This window comes from Mirounga angustirostris, unplaced genomic scaffold (genome assembly GCF_029215605.1).
Source record: "Mirounga angustirostris isolate CCGP_5_RB_7025 unplaced genomic scaffold, mMirAng1.0.hap1 SCAF_6, whole genome shotgun sequence".
NCBI lineage: Eukaryota > Metazoa > Chordata > Mammalia > Carnivora > Phocidae > Mirounga > Mirounga angustirostris.
The window spans coordinates 57422151-57448782 of record NW_026991714.1 but is presented as its reverse complement, the minus strand read 5'-3'; the positions used below and the strand labels follow the sequence as shown (position 1 = coordinate 57448782).

Here is a 26632-nt window from a genome sequence, read left to right as displayed (position 1 = left end):
TGTCTTGCCCATGTTCCCACAGCTAGTAATTGGCATACGGGTCTTGTAAATCCCATTCTAGTACGATAGAAGGACAGGGGTGGGGGAGAATAGTTTAAACTGAAGCAATACAAGAAAGTCTCATGGAAGAGGTGTGATCTAAATTGAGAGCCTCTACCTTCTGGATTAGAAATGAAAAGGAAAGGAATTCCAGAGAGAGGAGAAATCTAGAAGTAAAGAAATCTGTGAGGTGGGTAGTTTGGGGAACTATGACCTTCCAGTTGGTACCATCATAATTAATGGAACAAATATAAATTGAGGACTATATTAAGTACTTTTACACAAATCAAAAGAGAGCTGTTCTTACCCTCAAGGATTATACAGTATTCAGGGAAACAGAAACATAAACCAAAATAGTGGCCCTACTGTGAGATACACATAAGTACTATAGAAGTACGGCTTTTATTTTTGTTTGTTTATATTTCATTTTGTTGCTGTATTGATTGGCTGCAGGGAAGGTGGTTTTAAAAAGTGTGTGGAGATTAAATTGCTCTAAGGAAATCAATGTTTTAGGAAGCTATTAGACATTAAGTCAGGCTTTGAGAATGAGAGCTATTTAAAAGCTCTGAGTAAGCCAGGGCTGCCATGCTTTGTGCCCAGCAAGCATTCTCGGGGTGGATGTCGGGGGCGAGCCATGCTGCCTAGCAATGCTCACTGGGCTTGAAGAGAGATTGGCGCATTGGAGGAAAATGAGGTGAGCAATCTGTGTGAGGTGCTGAGCTGTGCTGATTCATGCACCTTGACACAAACTAACCCCTTGGAAGAAAGGGGGCAAGAGAAACTGGAGGAAGATTGCTGTCTCTGGAGACAAGGCAGGCCAGAATTGTAGCAGCTGAATATTGACGGAGTCAGTGTATTCCTGGCAGGTTGCTGGCACATATGGAGCACAATTCACTTAATCTTTCCCTAGGCTTTCTGAAATAGATCAGACAGGTATCCTAAATGCATTTTACAGGCAGTAAACACTTTCAAGGGAGTTACATAACCTACTCCAAGTTGCATTATCCGGCTGCAGCAGAGTGGAATTTCAAAACTAGGTCTATCTGATCTCCAAACCCACAGCAAGGGTGTATTAACAGAATAAGAATTTTATATTAAGTTTTATCTTAGTTCATTAGTTTATTAGTGTGGCAGACATGTCATGTTCAAGTTCCCAAAGTTTGGGGAAATTATAAAGAGTGTTGTGATCAGATTTGGGAGACTGTATGTGGCATATGTGTGTGTGTGTGCATGTATGTGTGTGCGGGGGCAGTACCTAGAGGGATATATTTAGTTAAAAAACACTTTTCATTTTTTTTTTTTAAACATAAGATGAGAAAAGCCCATTTGTGCTCTGGTGGGAAGGACAGTAAAAGATTGGTGATAGGAGAGAGAGGGAAGGCTAAGGAGGCAAATTCTGACCAAGGTCAAAGGCATGGGTCCCAGAGTACAAGTGGAGCAAAGGAGATCCTTCTTCCACCTCAGAGGAGGGAACAAGGTGGCAATAGGGGAGGTGTGGGGACCTCATAGTGGCACTTCCAGTGTCTACCATTGTTATTATTGTTGTCTTTTTGTCTGTTTGCCTCCACTTAACCTTTTCGTTTCGTTTTTACAGCTTTATTGAGGTATGCTTGACATACAATAAATTGTACATATTTAAAACGTACAATTTGATAAATGTTGACTTACACATAAACCCCCAAAACCATCACCACAAGCAAGACAATGAACAGAATAAGATGACTCATTTGCCATCAATCACCTGAGTTTTTTTGTGTCCCTGTGTGATTTCTCCTTCTAGCTCCCCACCCCATACCCTAGACTACTTAGGCGAATGCTGATCTATTTTCTGTCACTGTGAATTTGTTTGCATTTTCTAGATGTTTATATAGATGGACTCATACTACATGTACTATTTTTCGTCTGGCTTCACTTATTCACTTTCACTCAGCATGATTACTTGAGCTCATCCACTGCATGTATCAGTAGTTCATTCTTTTTTAGTGCTGAAGAGTATTCCATTGCATGAATGTACCACTATTATTTTATCCATTCACCTGTTGAAAGACATGGTGTACTTTTCCAGTTTGAGGTTATTACAAGTAAAGCTGCTCTGAATATATTCATGCACAAGTGGTTTCTGGATATATGTTCTTATTTCTCTTGGGTAAGTGCCTGAGAGTGGAATGACTGGAATAGATGGTAGGTATATGTTTAACTTTTGATGAAACTGGAGATTTTCTTCCCCCAAAGTACTTAAACCATTTTAGACTTCCACCAACCAAGTTCCCATGCTCCCTCTCCATATGGACACATGCTATGGACAGTCTTTTAAAAATTGTAACCATTCCCTTCTTCACATCAAAAACTAAGGATGTACTGTATGGTGACTAACATAATAAAAAAATAAATAAAAAAATAAAAACTGTAACCATTCTCATAAATGTGGGATCTCATTGTGGTTTCTATTTGTAAGTCCCAAGAGACTAATGATATTGAACATCTTTCATGTGTTTATTTGCCATCCATATATTTTTTTTGGTGAAATTTTGTGTAGGTCTTTCCTCCATGCTTTTTATTTTCCTTGTTATTGGGTTTTGAGATTTCTTTATGTATTCTGAATACAAAATCACAATCAGATATTTCATTTGCAAATATTTTCTCTCCAATTGTACCTTGTCTTTTAATTTTTTTAACAATGTCTTCCACAGAATAAAAGTTTCTCATTTTTATGAAGTCCAAATTATCAATTGTTCTTTTATTAATTAGTTATTGGTGTCATATCTGAGAAGTATTTGCCTAACTCAAGTTCACAAAGATCTTCTCTTGTTTTCTAACAGAAGATTTAATAGATTTAGTTTTACATTTAGGTCTATAATCCACTTTGAGTTAATTTTTGTATATGCTAAAGGATTTGGATCTAAGTTCCTTTTTTTTTTACATTTAGATAATCAGTTGTGCCAGCACCATTTACAGAAAAGACTACCTTTTTCATTAAATTCCCTTTGCAATTTTGTCAAAAAACCATTGCCCATGTATATATGGGTTTATTTCTGGACTCTGTTTCATTGATCTATTTGTCTATCTTTTCATCAATACTACTTTGACAACTCTAGCTTTATAATAAATCTTAAAATCAAGTAGTATAAGTCATCTGACTTTGTCCAAAGTTGTATTGGCTATTCTATGAACTTTCATATATATTTCAGAATCAGCTTGATAATTTCTGTAAAAAAGACCTCCAAGATTAATGGGATCCTATGAAATCTATACTTCAATTTGAGAATAATTGGCATCTTTTTAAAACTTTATTTTGGAATAATTATAGATTCATAGGAAGCTGCAAAGATACTACAGAAAATCTTTTGAGTGTCCTTCAGCCTGTTTACGCCAAGGAATGATTACATAATTGTAGTACAATATCCAAATCACGGATATATATTGGTACCAATATAATATTTGGTACCATAAGTATGTGTAGTTCCGTCTTTTTATAACTCATGCAGGTTTGTGTAGCCATCACCACAACCAAAATACAAAATTAGTCCATCACCACAAAGATCTCCCTTGTGCTACTACTCTTTTATAGACATATCAACTCACCTCCCCTACCATCTCTGGCCTCTGGAAATCACTCATCTGTTTTCAAACTCCGTAAAATTTTTGTTTTGAAAGTGTTACACAAACGAATTAATACTGTATGAGACTTTTTTAAAGATTTTATTTTTTTCAAACAGTTTTAGGTTTACAACACATTTGAGAGGAAGGTTCAGAGATTTCCCACATATACTGTGCCCCCATATGCATAGCCTTCCCCATCATCAACATCCCTCACCAGAAGGGTACCATTTTTGTGAAGGCTGAATCTACACTGCCACATCATAATCACCCAAAGTTGATAGTTTACCTTAAAATCCACTCTTGGTGTTGTACCTCCTATGGGTTTGGACAAATGTATAATGACATGTATTCATCATTATAATATCACATGGAGTATTTTCATTGTCCTAAAAATCATCTGTTCTTCCTATTCATCTCCCTACTTCACTCCCTCCACTTCTGGAAACTAATGTTTTTATTGTGTCCATAGTTTTGCCTTTTTCAGAATGTCATGTACTTGGAATCATACATTATGTAGGCTTTCAGATTGGCTTCTTTTACTTAGCAATGTGCTTTCAAGTTTCCTCCATGTCTTTCCATGGCTTGATAGGTCATTTTTTTTATTATTATTATGTTATGTTAATCGCCATACAGGTAGATCATTTCTTTTTAGCACTGAATAATCTATTGTTTGGATGTTACACAGTTTATCCATCCACCTAGAGAAGGGCATCTTTGTTGCTTCCAGGATTTGGTAACTATGAATAAAGCTGCTATAAACATCCATGTGCAGGTTTTCTTGTGGACAAAAGTTTTCAACTCTTTTAGGTATATATCAAGTACTGCAATTGTTGGATCGTATGGTAAGAGTATGTTTAGTTTTGTAAGGAACTGTGAAACTGTCTTCCAAAGTGGCTCTACCGTTTTGCATTCCCACCAGCAATGAATGATAGTTCCTGCTACTCTGCTTTCTGGCCAGGATTTGGTGGTGTCAGTGTCCCAGATTTTGGCCATTCTAATAGATATGTAGTGGTATCTCATTGTTGTTATCATTTGCATTTCCCTTGTGACAAATGATATGGAGCATCTTTTCATATGATTATTTGCCATCTCTATTTCTTCTTTGATGAAGTGTCTATTCAGATCTTTGACCCACTTTATAGTTGAGTTGTTAGATTTTTGTCAAGTTTTAAGAGTTCCTTGTACATTTTGGATAACTGTTTTATCAGCCACATCTTGTTTTTTGTGGGGGTTTTTTTTGTTGTTGTTTTGTTTTTTCTTTTCTCCCAGTTTGTGGCTTCCCAGTTTGTGGCTTGTCTTCTAATTCTCTTGATATGTTTCACAGAGCAAAGTTTTTAATTTGAATGAAGTCCAGCTTACCAATTATTTCTTTCATGGATCGTGTTTTTCATGTTGTATCTAAAATGGGGATCACCATATACAAGATCATTTAGGTTTTCCTCTATGTTACCTTCTGGGGGTTTTATAGGTTTGCATTTTACATTAGGTCTGTGATCCATTTTTGTGAAGGATGTAAGTTCTCTGTCTACATTCACTTTTTTTGCATGTGGATGTCCAGTTGTTCCAGTACCATTTGTTGAAAAAAATCACCTTTGCTCCATTGTACTGCTTTTGCTCCTTTGTTAAAGATCAGTAGGCTATATTTATGTGAATCTGTTTCTGAACACTCTATTCTGTCCCATTGCTCTATTTGTCTCTTTTTTCACCAATGCCACACTGTCTTGATTAGTGTTGCTTTATATTAGGTCTTGAAGTGGAGTAGTATCAGTCCTCCAATTTTGTTCTTCAATATTGTGTTGGCTATTCTGCAACTTTTGCCTCTCCATATAAACTTTAGAATCAGTTTGTCAATATCCATGAAACAATTTGCTGGGATTTTAAAATTGCATTTAATTTATATACCAATTTGGGAAGAATTGACATCTTGACAATATTGAGTTTTACTATACGTGAACATGGAATATTTATTTATTTATTTAGTCCTTTGATTTTGTTTGTCAGAATTTTGTAGTTTTTCTCATATAAATATTGTATATATTTGCTTGATTTATACCTAAGTATTTCATTTTGGAGGTGCTAAATACATGTTATGATTTTTAATTTCAAACTTACTTATTAATTTTGTATATAAAGTAATTGACTTATTGTATATTAACCTTGTATCCTGCAACCTTATTATAATTGCTTATTAGTTTCAGAAGTTTTTTTGTTGATTCTTTCAGATTATCTAAAGAAATATGACATTTGTAAACAAAGATAGTTTTATGTTTTCTTTCCCAATTTATATACCTTTTATTTCCTTGTCTTGCTTTGTTGCATTGGCAAGGACTTCCAATATTTCCAGTACTGTGTTGAGAAAGAGTGGACATCATAGCCTTGTACCTTATCTTAGTGGGAAAGCTTTGAGTTTGTCACCTTAAGTTTTATTACCTGAGATAAATTGCATTTGGTTGTGTTATATAATTCTTTTTATACAGCAAACCTCAGATATATTGCAGGTTTGATTGCAGACCACTGCAACAAAGCAAATATTGCAATAAAGTGAGTCAAATGAATTTTTTTTGTTTCTCAGTGCATATCAAAGTTATGTTTATACTATACTACAGTCTATCAAGTGTGCAATATTATTATGTCTAAAAACAATTCTCATACTTTAATTTAAAAATATTTATTTGCAAAAAATTCTAGCCATCATCTGAGCTTTTAGCAAGTCACAATTAGCAATCACTGTAAATTATATACTATATACCATACATACCATACACCATAACAAATACAATAATAATGAAGTTTGAAATATTGTGAGAATTACCAAAATGTGACATAGAGACATGAAGTGAGAAATGCTGTTAACAAAATGGTGCTGATAGACTTGCTCAATGCAGGGTTGCCACAAACCTTCAATTTGTAAAAAATGCAATATTTGTGAAGCACGATAGAACAAAGCACAATAAAACAAGGTACACTTGCTCTTATTTGGATCCAGGATTTTTTCTTTATCTTTGATGATATATCTTGGTATAGTTTTTTGGCATTTATCTTGTTTGATGTTTGCTTCCTAGAGCTGTGATTTGATGTTCAGCATTAATTTGGGGAAATTATTATTAGTCTTTATTATTTCAAATATTATTCTGTGCCTTTCTCTCTTTCTTAACCTGATATTACCATTGCATCTATGTTATACCTTTTGTAGTTGTCCCACAGTCCTTGGATATTCTGTTCTGTATTATTTATTTTCCAAATATTTGGGATTTTCCACAGATCTTTCTGTTATCTATTTGATTTAATTCATTTGTAGTCATAGTACATACTTTGTATTATATATGAATTTTTGCAAATTTGTTGAGATTTGTTTTATGGATCAAAATATGGTGTGCCTTTTTCTTTGTGCATTTGAAAGCAGTGCATCATCTGTTTTTGTCACCTGGAGTATTCCATAGATTTCTAGATTTCTTTTATTTATTTGAGAGAGAGCATGAGCAAGAGAGCACAAATAGCGGGAGAAGCAGATGGAGAGGGAGAGGCAGACTCCCCGCTGAGCAGGGAGCCTGACACGGGGCTCAATCCCAGGACCATGGGATCATGACCTGAGCTGAAGGCAGATGCTTAACCGACTGAGCCACCCAGGTGCCCCTAGAGTGTTCCATAGATTTCAATCAAATCAATAGCTGATAGTGCTGTTCAAGTCTTCCATATCTTTACTGATTTTCAATCTGTTTGTTCTATCAATTATTAAGAGTGGGATGTTGAAATCGCCGACTATACTTGTGGATTTGTCTCTTTTCACTTTTAGTTCTTCCAGCTTTTGAAGCTCTTCATTTAATTTGAACGTTTGTTATCAGGTGCATAAATATTTATGATTTTTACATCCTCTTGAAAATTTGACTCCCTTTCTATGAAATGGAACTTTCATCCCTAGTAATATTCTTTGCTCTGAAATCCACTTTGTCTTATGTTAATATAGCCACCCCAGTTTTCTTCTGAGCAGAGTTTATAAGGTAAATCTTTATACATCCTTTTACTTTTAACCTATTCATGTCTTTACATTTAAAGTGGATTTCTTATAGGAAGCAAATAGGTGAATCTTGCTTTTTAATACAATCTGATGACCTCTGCTTCTTTTTATTTTATTTTACTTTTCTCTTTGTGTAGAGTTGGCACACAATGATACATTAGTTTCAGGTATGCAACATGGTGATTTTACTTCTGTATACATTATCCTATGGTTATCATAAGTGTAGCTACCATCTATCACCATACCACACAATTACAGTATCATTGACTATATTTCTTATGCTGTGCCTTTTATTCTCATGGTTGATTCATTCCATAACTGGAAGCATGTATTTCCCACTCACTTTCACCCATTTTGCCCATCCCCCCACCCCTCTCCCCTCTAGCAGCCCTCAGTTTATTCTCTGTATTTATAGGTCTGATTTTGCTTTTGTTAGCTTGTTTATTCATTTGTTTTTTAAATTCCATTTTTGAGTGAAATCATATGGTATTTGTCTTTCTCACTCTGACTTATTTCATTTAGCATAATACCATCTAGGTCCCTCCATGTTGTCACAAAGCACAATTTCATCCTTTTTTGTGGCTGTGTAATATTCCATTATATATTTTGTATATTATATATTATATATTTAATACATATTATATATTATATATAATGGAATGCATATTATATATTCATTTATATAATATATAAAATATATAATGGAATATATATACATTTTATATATAATGGAATAGTATATATATCACAGCTTCCTTATCTGTCTATTAATGGACAACCTCTGCTTTTTAATCAGCATCTCTAGCTGATTTACAGTTAATGTGTATTGATATGGTTGGTTTTCATTGTAACATAATGTCATTTGATTTCTTTTTATCTCATTTGTTTTTTCCCCTATTTCTCTCTTTTCCTACCTCCTTTTGGATTAATTTTCCTATGATTCTATTTTATCTCATTTGTTGGCATTTAGCTATAAATTTTCCATTTTTTGGTTATAGTATTCACATTTATAATATTTATAGTATTCACATTTAAACTGTCAAAGTAAGAATTCTAGTAATATTGTATCATTTCACATAGAGTATTACAAATGGAAGTATCCTCCACTTCTCCCCTCCCAGGCTTTGTAGTTCTTATTTTGTACAATGAAGATTTGCTCTACTGTCTTCACACTTGCATTGTTTCCAAATAGAAGTCTTCTGTCCTTATCTTTTGTTCTCTGTACATAATACACCTTCTCCCCACTCCATGGGTATTTCCACATTTTCCTCTATGTCATTAGTTTGAAGCAATTTGATTATGATACACAGAGAAGATTTCTGCCATCAGGAAGACCTGATAAGAGGTTGTGTATGGTTGCAGTCCACATGTGGCACAGGGAAGGCCCCAGTGGTCATGCAGAAATGAGATGAGAAATGCTACCAGCAAATATTTGGAATAAGAGCTGGCATGAAGATGAGAAGGAAAAAAGAAAAAAGAAAAAAAAAATGGGGAAGAATTTTTTTTCCTCTCCAAAACAGAAAAGATTGATGTTTAGTTCTCTGTTATATCAGAAGTGTAGGCATGAGAAAATAGTGACAAATCAGGGTGAATTTTTGTTTTATGCAAAGAATAACTTTTCAATAATCAGTGTGATAAAAATATGTTAATTAAGAGCTTAGCACCTAAAACCTTCAAGAAGAAAAGAACTCACTTTCACAAGTTTGCAAATATTTACCTTCCCAGAGATTGTAGATTACACTAGATTATCCCCTGAGCTCTTCTTTCTGAGAATCTATCAATTTATGAAGACAAATACATATGAAAAATATTTCTTGGGGTGACTTAAAGGATCTTGGAAATCAATATAAGCTGATATTGCAAGTGAATTTCAAAAGAGTAAGGTCACAGGGATCCTATTTCACCAAGGGGACTTTCATTTTAGACCTGTTGCATTCTGTCTGTGTGACCTTGAGCAAGTCACTTAACCACTGAAACCTTAATTTCTTCAACTATAAAATGAATGTAATAAAATTATTGTTCCTTATCCAAATAAGTGGAGTATTACAAGATCAGATAGCACAATGCTTGTAAAAATACTTTGTCAGCTATAAAAGACTATGCAAATATTAATTCTAATTATTCAGGAATAAATTAATTAATGTAGCTTAAGGGGGAAATGAAGGTTCATGAATGCACCAAATTTATAGCATGCAATAGATATGTAACAAAAATAAAATAGAGAAGAAATTAAATTAGACCTAGAAAGGATTGAGTCCACTGGCTGCTTTCAGGTGGCAACTTAAATACACCATTCCACAAACATATAGTCTTTGAATTGCCAATGCTACAGTCATCCATTTCTGGTACGAATGAAGCAGATAAGACAGGAGGAAAACCATTCTCTTTAAAAAATTTGATTTATTCCTATTCCCCAAATTATGATAGGAGATTGGTTGACTATGCATTCCACACACAGAAAACAGGAGTTTTTACTCAAACCAAGAAGGAAGTAAAATTTTTTCCCCCTAGGTCAGCAATACTATTGTGATGAAATACACTGTATATAAAAGTTTGACCCCTGGGGCAGAGCAAGATGGCAGAGGAGTAGGAGATGTGGATTTCGTCCAGTCTCAGGAATTCAGCTGGATAGGGATCAAACCATTCTGAACACCTACAAACTCAACAGGAGATCGAAGGAAAGAATAGCAACAACTCTCTGAACAGAAAAGCGACCACTTTCTGGAAGGTAGGACATGCGGAGAAGTGAATCCGAGGTGATATTCGGGAGGATAGACGGCGGGGGAGGGGGCCTCCATTGACCACTTCTGGCAAGTGGTAGAGCCGCGGAGCACAAAATCGGAACTTTTAGAAGTCGGCTCCACTGAGGGACGTCGCTCCAATGGCTAAGCGGGGGGTGGAATCCTCTTGGGACAGGGTGGTCTCAGGACCCTCAGGGTCACAGAAAGACCTGGGGTGCCTGAGTGTGGCAGAGCTCCTAGGTAACAGAGCAGGGAAGCAGGCTGCAGAGGCAGAGCCCAGGTGCGGGCTCTCAGCTTGGGGTTGCCATAAACCATGATCCACGGCACAGTCGGGCCACTGCTCCTCCAGCAGGGACCCAACAAGCAGTAGATCTGGGGAGATGCCCCTTCCTTCCCCAGGAGGAGCGGCACAGGAGCGCACCACAGGGATCTGCTGGGTTTGGAGACTCCACACGGGGTCGGGTGCCAGAGATAGAAATGCTCAGTCACAGGCTGGGTGAGCACAGACTGAGGCCGGAGACCAGGGAGATGGAAGTGATTGACTGCTTTTCTCTGGGGGCACACTGAGGAGCAGGGCCCCAAGTTCTCGGCTCCTCTGGGGCGGAGATTGGGAGGCCGCCATTTTCACTCTCCGCCTCCAAAGCTGTATGGAAAGCTTACAGGGAACAAAAGCTCCTGAGAGCAAACCCGAGCAGATTACTTAGCCCAGACCGGGCAAGGGCGGGGTAATTCCACCTCTGGCAAAGACATTTGGGAACCACGGCAACAGGCCCCTCCCCCAAAAGATCAGCGAGAACAGCCAGTCAAGACCAAGTTTGCTGATCAATGAGAACGGCAGAACTCCAGCCAGCGGTACGGGAATACTGCACATAGAACCCATGGCTTTTTTACCATGATTCTTTAGTCCAATCCCTTTTTTAAAAAACATTTTTATTTTTCATTTTCAGAGTCATATTCTATCCCTTCATAGTAGCTACCCTCATATTTGGTACATATATATATATATATATATAAGATGTTCTCTCTTTAAAATTTTGGGATACAGTTTATTCTGACAGACCAAAATATATATATATATAAGTTTTTCTTTCTTTAAAATTTTGGGAGGCACTTTCTTCTAACAGACCAAAATACACTGAAAATCTAGTGTGTGGCACTGATCTATGACCCAGCCTGATCATATTTGATCATATTCTGTTTTTGTTTTGTTTTGTTTTGTTCTGTTCTGTTTGTTTTTATCTTTTTCTTTTTCTTTTTTTGTATATATCTTTTTCTTTCTTTCCATTTCTTTTCCCCGGGCTTCAGGTCTTTTCTGATTTGTTTAGAGTATATTTTCTGGGGACGTTGTTACCCTCTTAGCATTTTGTTCTCTCATTCATCTATTCTCCTCCAGACAAAATGACAAGACAGAAAAAATCACCTCAACAGAAGCGGGGGAAATCGGAGGGGTAGATGAACCATGAGAGACGATGGACTCTGAAAAACAAACTGAGGGTTCTAGAGGGGAGGGGGGTGGGAGGATGGGTTAGCCTGGTGGTACTGAAGAGGTATTGAAGAGGGTACATTCTGCATGGAGCACTGGGTGTTATGCACAAACAATGAATCATGGAACACTTAAAAAAAAAATCACCTCAACAAAAAGAACAAGAGGCAGTACCGACTGCCAGGGACCTACTCAATATGGACATTAGTACGATGTCGGATCTAGAGTTCAGAATCATCACTTTAAAGATACTAGCTGGGCTTGAAAAAAGCATGGAAGTTATTAGAGAAACCCTTTCTGGAGAAATAAAAGAACTAAAATCTAACCAAGTCGAAATCAAAAAGGCCAATAATGAGGTGCACTCAAAAATGGGGGCATTAACTGCTAGGATAAATAAGGCAGAAGAGAGAATGAGTGATATAGAAGACCAAATGATGGAAAATAAAGAAGGTGAGAAAAAGAGAGATAAACAACTACTGGATCACGAGGGCAGAATTCGAGAGATAAGCGATACCATAAGACGAAACAACATTAGAATAACTGGGATCCCAGAAGAAGAAGAAAGAGAGAGAGGGGCAGAAGGTATAATGGAGCAAATTATAGCAGAGAACTTCCCTAATTTGGGGAAGGAAACAGGCATCAAAATCCAGGAGGCACAGAGAACCCCTCTCAAAATCAATACAAATAGGTCAACACCCTGACATTTAATAGTAAAACTTACGAGTCTCAGAGACAAAGAGAAAATCCTGAAAGCAGCTCAGGAGAAGAGATATGTAACCTACAACAGTAGAAACATTAGATTGGCAACAGACCTATCCACAGAGACCTGGAAGGCCAGAAAGAACTGGCAGGATATATTCAGAGCACTAAATGAGAAAAATATGCAGCCAAGAATACGATATCCAGCTAGGCTGTCATTGAAAATAGAAGGAGAGATAAAAAGCTTCCAGGACAAACAAAAACTAAAGGAATTTGTAAACATGAAACTGGGCCTATAAGAAATATTGAAAGGGGTCCTCTATGCAAAGAGAGAGCCTAAAAGCAACATAGACCAGAAAGGAACACAGACAATATACAGTAACAGTCACCTTACAGGCAATACAATGGCACTAAATTCATATCTTTCAATAGTTAGCCTGAATGTAAATGGGCTAAATGCCCCAATCAAAAGACACAGGCTATCAGAGTGGATTAAAAAACAAGACCCATCGATATGCTGTCTGCAAGAGACTCATTTTAGACCCAAAGACACACCCAGATTGAAAGTGAGGGGGTGGAAAACCATTTACCATGCTAATGGACACCAAAAGCAAGTCTGGGGTGGCAATCCTTATATGAGACAAATTAGATTTTATTTATTTTTTATTTTTTTTTACCTTTTTTTATTATTTTTTTTATATGACAGAGAGAGACACAGCAAGATAGGGAACACAAGCAGGGGGAGTGGAGGAGGGAGAAGCAGGCTTCCTGCGGAGCAGGGAGCCCGATGCGGGGCTCGATCCCAGGACCCTGGGATCATGACCTAAGCTGAAGGCAGACGCTTAACCATCTGAGCCACCCAGGCGCCCCGAGACAAATTAGATTTTAAACCAAAGACTGTAATAAGAGATGAGGAAGGTCACTATATCCTACTTAAAGGGTCTACCCAACAAGAAGATCTAACAATTATAAATATCTATGACCCTACCATGGGAGCAGCCAATTATATAAGGCAATTAATAACAAAAGCAAAGAAACACATCGACAACAATACAATAATAGTGGGGGACTTAAACACCCTCCTCACTGAAATGGACAGATCCTCTAAGCAAAAGATCAACAAGGAAATAAAGACTTTAAATGACACACTGGACCAAATGGACTTCACAGACATATTCAGAACATTCCATCCCAAAGCAACAGAATACACATTCTTCTCTAGTGCCCATGGAACATCCTCCAGAATCGATCACATCCTAGTTCATAAATCAGGTCTCAACCAGTACCAAAAGACTGGGATCATTCCCTGCCTATTTTCAGACCTCAATGCTTTGAAACTAGAACTCAATCACAAGAGGAAAGTCGGAAAGAACTCAAATACATGGAGGCTAAAGAGCATCCTACTGAAGAATGAATGGGTCAACCAGGAAATTAAAGAAGAATTAAAAAATTCATGGAAACCAATGAAAATGAAAACACAACTGTTCAAAATCTTTGGGATGCGACAAAGGCAGTCCTAAGAGGAACGTATATAGCAATGCAAGCCTTTCTCAAGAAACAAGAAAGGTCTCAAGTACACAACCTAACCCTACACCTAAAGGAGCTGGAGAAAAAACAGCAAATAAAGCCAAACCCAGCAGGAGAAAAGAAATAATAAAGATCAGAGCAGAAATCCATGAAATAGACACCAAAAAAAGAGTAGAACAGATCGACAAAACTAGGAGCTGGTTCTTTGAAAGAATTAACAAGATTGATAAACCCCTGGCCAGACTTATGAAAAAGAAAAGAGAAATGACCCAAATCAACAAAATCATGAATGAAAGAGGAGCGATCACAACTGACACCAAAGAAATACAAACAATTATAAGAACATATTATGAGCGGGCACCTGGGTGACTCCCTTCGACTCAGGTCATGATCCTGGAGTCCCGGGATTGAGTCCCACATCGGGCTCCCTGCTCGGCGGGGAGCCTGCTTCTCCCTCTGACCCTCCCACCTCTCATGTGCTCTCCCTCTCTCATTCTCTCTGTCTCAAATAAATAAATAAAATCTTAAAAGAAAAAAAAAAAGAACATATTATGAGCAACTTTATGCCAGCAAATTAGATAACCTAGAAGAAATGGATGCATTCCTAGAGATGTATCAACTACCAAAACTGAACCAGGAAGAAATAGAAAACCTGAACAGACCTATAACCACTAAGGAAATTGAAGCAGTCATCAAAAATCTCCCAAGAAACAAAAGCCCAGGGCCAGATGGCTTCCCAGGGGAATTCTACCAAACATTTCAAGAAGAATTAATACCTATTCTTCTGAAACTGTTCCAAAAAATAGAAATGGAAGGAAAACTTCCAAACTCGTTTTATGAGGCCACCATTACCTTGATCCCCAAACCAAAAAAAGACCCCATCAAAAAGGAGAATTACAGACCAATATCCTTGATGAACATGGATGCAAAAATTCTCACCAAAATACTAGCCAATAGGATCCAACAGTACATTAAAAGGATTATTCACCACGACCAAGTGGGATTTATCCCTGGGCTGCAAGGTTGGTTCAACATCTGCAAATCAATCAATGTGATACAATAGATTAATAAAAGAAAGAACAAGAATCCTATGATCCTCTCAATAGATGCAGAAAAAGCATTTGACAAAGTACAGCATCCTTTCTTGATCAAATCTCTTCAGAGTATAGGGATAGAGAGTACATACCTCAATATCATAAAAGCCATCTATGAAAACCCAAAGCGAATATCATTCTCAATGGGGAAAAACTGAGAGCTTTCCCCCTAAGGTCAGGAACGCAGCAGGAATGTCCACTATCACCACTATTCAACATAGTATTAGACATCCAAGCTACAGCAATCAGACAACAAAAAGAAATCAAAGGCATCCAAATCGGCAAAGAAGAAGTCAAACTCTCACTCTTTGCAGATGATATGATACTTTATGTGGAAAACCCCAAAGACTCCACCCCAAAACTACTAGAACTCATACAGGAATTCAGTAAAGTGGCAGGATATAAAATCAATGCACAGAAATCAGTGGCATTTCTATACACCAACAACAAGACAGAAGAAAGAGAAATTAAGGAGTCAATCCCACTTACAATTGCACCCAAAACCATAAGATACCTAGGAATAAATCTAACCAAAGAGACAAAGGATCTGTACTCAGAAAACTATAAACTACTCATGAAAGAAATTGAGGAAGACACAAAGAAATGGAAAAACGTTCCATGCTTATGGACTGGAAGAACAAATATTGTGAAGATGTCAATGCTACCTAGAGCAATCTACACATTCAATGCAATCCCTATCAAAATACCATCCACTTTTTTCAAAGAAATGGAACAAATAATCCTAAAATTTGTATGGAACCAGAAAAGACCCCGAATAGCCAGAGGAATGTTGAAAAAGAAAAGCAAAGCTGGTGACATCACAATTCCAGACTTCCAGCTTTATTACAAAGCTGTCATCATCAAGACAGTATGGTACTGGCAGAAAAACAGACACATAGATCAATGGAACAGAATAGAGAGCCCAGAAATGGACCCTTAACTCTCTGGTCAACTCATCTTTGACAAAGCAGGAAAGAATGTCCAATGGAATAAAGACAGTCTCTTCAACAAATGGTGTTGGGAAAATTGGATAGCCACATGCAGAAGAATGAAACTGGACCATTTCCTTACACCACACACAAAAATAGACTCCAAATGGTTGAAAGACCTCAATGTGAGACAGGAGTCCATCCAAATCCTAAAGGAGAACACAGGCAGCAACCTCTTCAACCTCAGTCACAGCAACTTCTTCCTAGAAACATCACCAAAGGCAAGGGAAGCAAGGGCAAAAATGAACTATTGGGACTTCATCAAGATAAAAAGCTTTTGCAAAGCAAAGGAAACAGTCAACAAAACCAAAAGACAACCGACAGAATGGGAGAAGATATTTGCAAATGACATATCAGATAAAGGGCTGGTATCCAAAATCTAGAAAGAACTTATCAAACTCAACACCCAAAGAACAAAGAATCCAATCAAGAAATGGGCAGAAGACATGAACAGACATTTTTCCAAAGAAGACATCCAACAGACACATGAAAAAGTGCTCAATATCGCTTGGCATCAGGGAAATCCCAATCAAAACCTCAATGAGATACCACATCACACCAGTCAGAATGGCTAAAATTAACAAGTCAGGAAACGACAGATGTTGGCAGGGATGCAGAGAAAGGGGAACCCTCCTATACTGTTGGTGGGAATGCAAGCTGGTGCAACTACTCCGGAAAACAGTATGGAGGTTCCTCAAAAAGTTGAAAATAGAGCTACCATATGACCCAGCAATTGTACTACTGGGTATTTACCCCAAAGATATAAATGTAGGGATCTGAAGGGGTACGTGCACCCTGACATTTATAGTAGCAATGTCCACAATAGCCAAACTGTGGAAAGAGCCAAGATGTCCATCAACAGATGAATGGATAAAGAAGATGTGGTATATATAGACAATGGAATATTATGTAGCCATCAAAAGGAATGAGATCTTGCCATTTGCAACGACGTGGATGGAACTGAAAGGTGTTATGCTGAGTGGAATAAGTCAATCAGAGAAAGACATGTATCATATGACCTCACTGATATGAGGAATTCTTAATCTCAGGAAACAAACTGAGGGTTGCTGGAGTGGTGGGGTTGGGAGGGATTGGGTGCCTGGTTGATAGACACTGGGGAGGGTATGTGCTATGGTGAGCACTGTGAATTGTGCAAGGCTGTTGAATCACAGATCTGTACCTCTGAAACAAATAATGCAATATATGTTAAGAAAAAGAAAAAGAAGAAGATAGTAGGGGGGTAAGAATGGGGGGGGAATTGGAGGGGGAGACGAACCATGAGAGACGATGGACTCTGAAAAACAAACTGAGGTTTCTAGAGGGGAGGGGGGTGGGAGATGGGTTAGCCTCATGATGGGTATTAAAGAGGGCACGTTCTGCATGGAGCACTGGGTGTTATGCACAATGAATCATGGAACACTACATCAAAAACTAATGATGTAATGTATGGTGATTAACATAACAAAAAATAAATAAATAAAAATTGTGTTCCAGGGGAAAGAAAAAAATGTTTGACCCCTAGTGGATAAATCAGGCATAAAATCTAAGTCATAAACTAAAGGCAAATATGAATGCCAAAGAGTTAGGAAGGAGATCCACCTAGCAGTATTCTTTGTATACTGAAAGAGCTTCATGAAACTATTTGGTAAGGCTGTCTGATTTTTCTGTAGTTCGTTTTTCTTATTCTCTGCAGAGCCAATATAAAATACACCCACTCTTAAAGATGCTGCATAGAATTTTCCCAAATCAAATTTTTTTCCACTTCCTCTGGCAAATTCTAGTGATCATCCACCTACCATCTGACTCGTATTGAAGCATGTTGTTCACCAGTCAGAAGAACACAGGATTGTGGCAGATCTTAAAGTTTATTCACCTTTATTTCTTGGCATTCTTCATGTTCTGTATGTCAAGTACTGCTCTGTGAACTTTACACATACTAACTCATTTAATGATTAATCATTTAATCATCCCAGTAACATTTGTTGAGCTTATACTGAGTTCTTATGAAATGTTAGACCCTGTGCTTGCTGTAAAATTGTCCTTCCCTCAAGGAACTCATAGTGAATTAGGTGAAATAGACATATAACACAATGTATTATAATGATCTGTCTAAAAGCAGTGATTAAATATGCAGAAAGAGATACAAGCTGAGCCTCAAGCATGATCCAGTTGTTGGAGCAGGGCCAATGGTGAGGGATAATGAGTCAAGAGTGAAGTGGGGCTGAGGTGATGGTGAGGAGGATGTTTCAGGTGGGGGTGGGCAGGGGGAGAGCAGGAACAAATGCACTGATTGATAAGCAGTATGAGATGTATGGGAGCCACAAACAGCTGTGTTGCTGGAAGATAAAGACTGAGGCAAACAGTGCAAGTGATGAGGCTGAAAATATGGACAGGGTTATGTAAAGGAGCTCAGTCCTTGACCTGTGTGGAAAATGGAAGTCCACTAAAAAATTTTCATCACAGGAATAAGAGGTCAGACTTATACTGTATGTAGTTCATATAATTTAGATAGTCTGGTGGCAATAGGAGGTACATGACTGGGAATGTACAATGAGTTTGAACATCTACTATTAGAATAAATATAAGCCCAATAAGGAACAATATTATCAGTATAATAAACTGCTGTATAGCTTCTTGAATATACATTAATGGTGAATTAACTATACCAAGGAAATCTTAGCTTTTTTAAACTTTATTAAACTTCAAAATTTCCTTCTTTGTTGTTTACTTGGATGAAGCCATGGTTAGGCCCATTTTTTGTTAAAGACTAAAGAGAATTGGAACGAGTCAGACCTTCTGTCTCCTGGTCTTGTCTTGGCCATTGACTAGCTGTGAGTCATTGGAACAAGGCTCAAGTTCTTCAACCATTAAATAAATGGATTGGAATAGATGGTGCTTAAGTCCTGTTTAAACTCAAAGGTTCTATAAAGTAGTTTTTATTCTTTTTTAACAGTTTCTTAGTCTCCAAAGGGATTGGGTGACACATATATAAGTACCTTTATATATCTTAACTCTTAGTGTTTGTGAGTAGGACAAGCGGTGTGAATATGTATGACAATTAAACCTCACAGATCTGCAACACGAACATTGTAGATTTAAACACACATACGGTATTCATACTAAATAGTACATAATACATTTTTGTATATGCCAGGATACTAAACTAGCTATCCAGAATATGCTTATGTGCCAACACAGTGAGTCAAATCTATATTTTTTAACTTAAAAAATTGTTTTGAATTCCTTTACTTAGCCTTGGAAAATGCTCTGATTAAATCTGTAATTTGGAAAAAGGTGAAAATTTGCTAATGGCTTTTGTCAAGAAAAAATTCAAGTATTTATTAACTAAAATTCTATTAACATTTAGAATTGTCAATAATAATAATTTCTTGAAATGTTCTATTGAGATAGAAAACAAGCAATGATTGCTATAAAATGGCAATATGTTTCAGTAGCATACTTAATTTTTATTATACAAATTTCATATTAGGAAGTTAAGTTGCACTTCGCTGAAACTTGATAATAATTGCAGGTACTTAATTAAGCCAAGAAATGATTATTCTTCATATTCAGATGTAAATAAAGGCCATTTATGGTCCAGATTTATGATCTGGATTGTTCTTTCTCTTTAAGAGTATTCATACACAGGAACCAAACCATCTAAGCGGCTGGTCTTTGGTTCTGCTATTGGATGTTTTCAGCTCAGCTGACCTATCATCTACCACACAAATTACTGAAAAGGATAAAACAAAGGACTAACCATGACGCTGTCCTAAAATCAAGAATGTGATGCCTTGTCAATAACTTGGTGTCTACGTTTATTTTATAAAGGGGAATTCAATTATTCTATTGCCAATTATGTAGGCTGTCCGTTTGTTTAAAATAAAAACCTAATTGTTTATTTCCTCCTCTGGGTATCAACTGAAACTCAGGCAGTTTTCCTTGAACAGCATGAATGTATGTGGGCACATATGGACTGACACACACATTCTCTCCAAGAGAAAAGTGGGCAAGACTATACTTTCAGGGATCATTTCTATAGTTCGAAAAGAGGGCAAATTCCATGTGAGGAACCCATGGTGGGAAACAACCAAGTAACATGGACCCAGGTGTATGTATAGGCAATCATAAGCTTGCCAATGACTGGCAGAAGATCAAGTGGAAATGCCTTCCTGGAAGAGAGAATGCCTTGTGCAAATATCAAAGTGTTGCTTCTGAGAGCGGCAATTTTTGTATTGCTGTTGGCAGGGGTGGATACTCATTCAAACTGTTCAAAGGCCCTACAGAAAGCTTGGCATATTCTGAACTTGGCAGGAGCTGGTTGGGACTCTGGCATTTATCCCCTTCCAGTCCTTTAAAACTGACATGACGCCTCCCTGTCTCCAGTGTCAGACTGACTGGCCGCTTGGGGTGGTCACTTTCAGGCCACTGTGACAGGAGCAGACCGCAGTGGTTTTGTATTCGGTGCAGCCAGGCAGCATCTGGAGTTGAAACACAGTGAAGACCGAGAGAAGCTGCCATTAGCTGGAAAGTTCCTACCGCATTCAATTGCCTATGTTCAGTGGTCTTTCAAGTGGGGTGCCAGCTCCCAAGAGTAAAGGTGATCCAGTAGGGTGCACAATGAGATTATTAGGATGGTATTTACATTAACTTACATTTAATTTCTGCTTTGTGTATATTCTATGATACATAGTATATTAGTACGATTGTACATGTATTATAAATAAATACATACATTTTTGGGGGGAATAACCTAAAACATTTGTATGAATAGGGATGCATAGTCAAACACAGTGGGCTTTTTTCTCAAGTTAATATATACATTTCTTGATGAGGCTCTTCCTTTGTTTCTGGAAAAGTTCCTCAGATTCCAGAGTCCTGTCTCTTGGCCACTCTTTCTCATTGTTATCGATCATCTTTTTGCAAAAATAACACCAACATCTATTCGTGTTCTATAATCTGTCACTGTTTTTTTTTAGGAGCTAGCTCTTCAAATATTTAATTTTCAAAAATATAGAGTAAGGTACAATTTACTGGGGACTCTTAACTGAGTTTAATGATATTAGGAATTTGTAGGGGAAGTGAAAAATGATTAGGTATTGCAAGATGCAATATGTCCTGGACTACCTTAAGGGGCTTTATTTTACCTATGTACTATCACTATAAAAATCAAGAATAAAATGAGAATGTGTGAGTATGGACAAAGTATTTGGGTAGTCCTAAGAATAAAAAAGTAAACAGAGTAAATGGTAAAAAAAAAAAATACAAAACAAAGCAAACACCTGATGCATATGAACACAAAACTCTCATGAATAAGTGCTATTATTGGAAGAAATACAATAAATCTTCCATGTATTTTTGAAAATTATTAAAACAGAAAGATGTTTCAGTAGAATTCAATTCTATTTATCTGCACTGTTAGCTCAAATTGCCTCCATCACTGTGTGTTGAATCCTGCTACACTTTCCCCCAAAGGCCTCTCTGAATTACCAGCAGAGTGAGGAGAGTCCTATGGTTGAAAAATATCCTAATCATTGTCTTTATATAAAATTGGAAAGGAATGGGAAAGGATGTGAAAATAAAACAAATTTAAAAAGAGGTCATCATAATAGAGTGACAAGATTATACATGAATTTTTCCTTAATATTTTTATCTGAATGTGCTATCACAATTGTCTAACCAAATAAAAAAAAAAAAAAACAAGTAAAATTGAGATTTGGCAGTACTAATTGTGGTATTCGGCTGGTCAGTAAATACCTACATGTGAATTTAGTTCCAGCAGAGGGAAGACATGCCCAAAGGTATGAGTGTCACTTATCAGATATAGTATAAGTTTACATAGAACATGTGCAACAGGGGCACCTGGGTGGCTCAGTCGTTAAGCATCTGCCTTCAGCTCAGGTCATGATCCCAGGGTTCTGGGAGCGAGCCCTGCATCAGGCTCCTTGCTCAGCTGGAGCCTGCTTCTCTCTCTCCCACTCCCTCTGCTTGTGTTCCCTCTCTCACTGTCTCTCTCTCTCTGTCAAATAGATAAATAAAACCCTAAAAAAAAATGAACATCGGGGTGCAAGTGCCCCTTCTTTTCACTACACCGGTATCTTTAGAGTAAATACCCAGCAGTGTAATTGCTATGTTGTAGGGTAGCTCTATTTTTAACATCTTGAGGAAACTCCATACTGTTTTCCAGAGTGGCTGTACAAGCTTGCATTTCCACCAACAGTGTAAGAGGGTTCCCCTTTCTCCATATCCTCACCAACATTTGTTGTTCCCTGTCTTGTTAATTTTAGCCATTCTAACTGGTATAAGGTTGTATCTCATTGTGGTTTTGACTTGTATTTCCCTGTGGCAAGTGATGTGGAGCATTTTTTTCATGTGTTTGTTAGCCATTTGTATATCTTTTTTGGAGAAGTGTCTGTTCATGTCTTCTCCCATTTCTTGACTGGATTATTTGTTTTTTTGGGTGTTGAGTTTGAGAAGTTCTTTATAGATCTTGGATACCAGCCCTTTATCTATAATGTCATTTGCAAATATCTTCTCCCATTCCATAGGTTGCCTTTAGTTTTGTTGTTTCCTTTGCTGTGCAGAAGCTTTTTATCTTGATGAACCCAATAGTTCATTTTTTTTGCCTTGGTTTCCCTTACCTTTAGAGACAGCAAGAAGTTGCTGTGTCCAAGGTTGAAGAGTTTGCTGTCTGTCTCCTCCTCTAGGATTTTGATGGATTCCTGTCTCATATTTAGGTCTTTCATCCATTTTGAGTTTATCTTTGTGTATAGTGTGAGAGAATGGTCCAGTTTAATTCTTCTGCATGTGGATGTCCAATATTCCCAGCACCATTTGTTGAAGAGACTCTTTTTTCCATTGAATATTCTTTCTGCTTTGTTGAAGGTTAGTTGACCATAGAGTTGAGGGTCCATTTCTGGGCTCTCTATTCTGTTCCATTGATCTATGTGTCTGTTTTTGTGCGAGTATCATGCTGTCTTGATGATCACAGCTTTGTAATATAGCTTGAAGTCAGGCATTGTGATGCCCCCAGCTTTGGTTTTCTTTTTCAACATTCCCCTGGCTATTCAGGGTCTTTCCTGGTTCCATACAAATTTTAGGATTGTTTGTTCCAGCTCTGTGAAAAATGCTGATGGTATTTTGATAGGGATTGCATTGAATGTGTAGATTGCTCTGGGCAGCATAGACATTTTAACAATGTTTATTCTTCCAATCCATGAGCATGGACTGTTTTTCCATTTCTTTGTGTCTTCCTCAATTTCTTTCATAAGTGTTCTGTAGTTTCTAGTGTACAGAACTTTTACCTCTTTGGTTAGGTTTATTCCTAGGTATCTCATGGTTTTTGTTGCAATTGTAAATGGGATCTATTCCTTAATTTCTTTTTCTTCTGTCTCATTGTTAGTGTTTAGAAATGCAACTGATTTCTGTGCATTGATTTTGTATCCTGCCACATTGCTGAATTGTATGAGTTCTAGCAATTTTGGGGTGGAGTCTTTTGGGTTTTCCACATAAAGTATCATGTCATCTGCAAAGAGAGAGAGTTTGACTTCTTTGCCAGTTTGAATGCATTTTATTTCTTTTTGTTGTCTGATTGCTGAGGCTAGGACTTCTAGCTCTATGTTGAACAATAGTGGTGAGAGTGGGCATCCCTGTCGTGTTCCTGATCTTAAGGGAAAAGCTCTCAGTTTTTCCCCATTGAGTATGATATTTTCTGTGGGCTTTTCATAGATGGCTTTTATGATATTGAGATATGTTCCCTCTATCACTATACTTTGAAGAGTTTTAATCAAGAAAGGATACTGTACTTTGTCAAATGCTTTTTCTGCATCTATTGAGAGCATCATATGGTTCTTGTTCTTTCTTTTATTAATGTATTGTATCACATTGATTGATTTGCGGATGTTGAACCACTCTTGCATCCCAGGAATAAATCCCACCTGGTCATGGTGAATAATCCTTTTAATGTGCTGTTGGATCCCATTGGATAGGATCTTGAGCCAATAGGATCCAAGATCCTCACCAAAATACATTTATTGATTTCCATGTGCTTATTTCTTCTCTATGTATACAGAGGGTTACCCTGCTTTCAAAGCATATTTAATATAAAAAATCCATGTTTGCCAAACAACCTAAGTGAAAGAAGAATATTTGCTTTATATGTAACTCCCCTAAAGCTCTTCCTTTAAACACAGAGCTCTTCCTTCATGTCATTGATTCATTTTACATGCTGTTTTTTCAGGAGCTCAGTGACTGAATAAGAGTACAGATCAAGATCCTTTCACTGCTTTCACCCTTTGGCTCTGCATGTTTGTCACCATTTACCTAGAAATCTCCTTTCATATCCATCATCAAAAATCCATATCCCATTTCCTTCTCAATAATATCAATGTGGCAAATGAAGGCTCATTTTACTATTCTTCAACTTGAGATACACAAACTTCACTTTCTTCTCTGTAATTTTCTGCATATTTGTTTAGACATAAAAAAACCTCACTTTTCATACTTGTCTTTACCAACAAAAACAAGCTAATTCCTTTTCTTTATCTACATGATCAATGGACATGTGAGCTTTTTGAAGCCCAATTCTGAGTGTGGACTCTGGTAAATTGAGAACTGTCATTCCTGTGTAGGAATATGAAGAAGATGAAGGTTTCACCAGGTTCATTAGCCGTGCCATGATCTTGTGCCTTCACAGCTTTGAAAAGTAATGCAATTAAAAAGATGAGGTCCAGATATGACTAATGTTTCTGATCAGCTACCATAACATTTGTTCTGATGCTAGGCATTTTCACATTTTCACATTAAACCAGAGTTTAATCCTCACAAAAAAATCCTAAGAGGTGAGATTAGTCCCATTCTACTCATGAAGACATAAATGCCCACTGATCATATATGGCAGAATCATAACTCAAGCTTAGATCTCTGACTCCAACTCCCAACTTCCTGTGCATCCTGTCACATTTTCACTTGTAAACCACCAACCCAGGTGGGCTTCAGATGCTTTTTAAAGCCCCTCAGGAAGGGCTCCCTGCTAGTCTGTTGATAGGACAAAGTTAGCAGCCTCGGGGCTGCCTGCATCAGATGAGGACTTTCCTGCCACAAGCCTTAATTAACTGAATTCCATTTGTCCCTCCTTAGTGCTCTTGTATCACACTGGGTGTGGAAATCACTGCCATTCACAAATGTAACATTCATTCACTTCCACTGCTCAAGAAAATATCTGCCTGCCTTAGGGCTTGAAGTTCCCAAAGGTTAATTTAGGGTCATTGACAGTAGTTATTAAAAGTGGAAATGTGTCGGTACAAGAAGTTTAATAATACCAATGAATACAACACAATAGTATATCAAACATATACAAAAAAATAATTAAATGAATAAGACTATTATGTTAATTTTATACTTTATTTGTATACTTTATTTATATATTAATTATATAATTACTACTTTATATCATCACTATACAAATTATATGAATATTATCTTAATTGAATTAATAAGCCAATTATCTAGCAAGGTTCAGAGGTAATGTCATCTGAGATATTTGGGGTGTGGTATGCATTTGTTTTTATTTTAATTTGTTTTGTTGTTGTTGCTTTTGTGTTTTTTTAGAGAGAGAGAATGAGAGAGAGAGAATTACCAAGAAGGAAGAAATATGGGCCTACTTGAAGCATTTAGAAGCAGGTGAAGTATTCTGAGAATTTTAGACCTTGTAAAGGACGATTCAGAAACACCACTCCCCCCCCCCCAAAAACAACAAAATTTTAAAAATTTATTCTCATGGAAATTTAATCTAGTTTGGGTAAAGTCATATAATAACAAAAATGAACAGACAAGTTATATACATACACAGGATATTAGGAGGTAAGTATAAAATGGAGGTAAGAAGGTATGGAGGAGAATCAAGTATGGAAGGAGAGCAGGAATGCACTGCATCTAAGTCAGCCAGTGAAAAAGTTAGAAAACTCCTAAATTGTTTTCTGAAGAAAAACTTGGTAATTTTTTTTTTTTTACAGACAATTGTTCATTTCATTTGGATGATTAGATTTATCGTCATGCCCATGTGCTCAGAGAGGGGAGAAAAGACTGGAAGAGAAGAATGGGGGATACTTTTTTTTTTTATAACTTATCAATCTATTTTCCCTTATTTCCCTTATTTTCCCTTCCCCAAAATACTAATCAAAGAAATTGCCCAATTTCACAGACTTTAATAAAACAGTAGAGCCAAGATTCACAATACAGCCCTGTGGTGCCCCATTTTTTTTTTTAACTTTGTCTACATAATGCTGTCTTCTTGAGAATGTTCATGTAATTTTATAACTTTCTCCAAAACTGACTAGAAAGAAGAAAAATGCTCTTTTATTTAGCATAAACGTCAAATGACTTTGGCACAGGTACACTCAATACTTCTGCTATCCACTCCTTCTAGGCTATAGTGATTCTAAGTT

General features: G+C 37.1%; 1 long non-coding RNA gene across 1 annotated transcript; it reads left to right on the top strand.

The window, feature by feature from the left end:
- Window positions 1-659: 659 nt before the first annotated feature.
- LOC123845414 (uncharacterized) lies at window positions 660-26377 on the top strand. Its single transcript, XR_006791038.2, has 3 exons — window positions 660-733; window positions 25797-25868; window positions 26201-26377. It is a non-coding gene; the product is annotated as an uncharacterized LOC123845414 (long non-coding RNA).
- The last annotated feature ends 255 nt before the right edge of the window (window positions 26378-26632 follow it).